This window comes from Egretta garzetta, unplaced genomic scaffold (genome assembly GCF_000687185.1).
Source record: "Egretta garzetta isolate BGI_Z169 unplaced genomic scaffold, ASM68718v1 scaffold124, whole genome shotgun sequence".
In the NCBI taxonomy this organism is placed as follows: Eukaryota; Metazoa; Chordata; class Aves; order Pelecaniformes; family Ardeidae; genus Egretta; species Egretta garzetta.
This window is the reverse complement of record NW_009259423.1, coordinates 285262-285545: the sequence shown is the minus strand read 5'-3', so window position 1 is coordinate 285545 and position 284 is coordinate 285262.

Here is a 284-nt window from a genome sequence, read left to right as displayed (position 1 = left end):
GAGGTCCCCGGGGAGGGGGGCGAGGGGCAAGCGGAGCGGTGAAGGTGGGCGATGGGCAAGGGACGGGTGCGTTGGGATGCGCTTTGCCCTGCTGCCGGGTTTCCATGCAGGGCCGTGGGCCAAAAATCACAGAATCCCAGCATGGCCGGGGTTGGAAGGGACCTCCGGAGCTCACCCAGTGCCACCCCCCTGCCCAAGCAGGCTCACCCAGAGCAGGGGGCACAGGACAGCGTCCAGGCGGGGGTTGAATATCTCCAGAGAAGGAGACTCCACAGCCCCCCTGG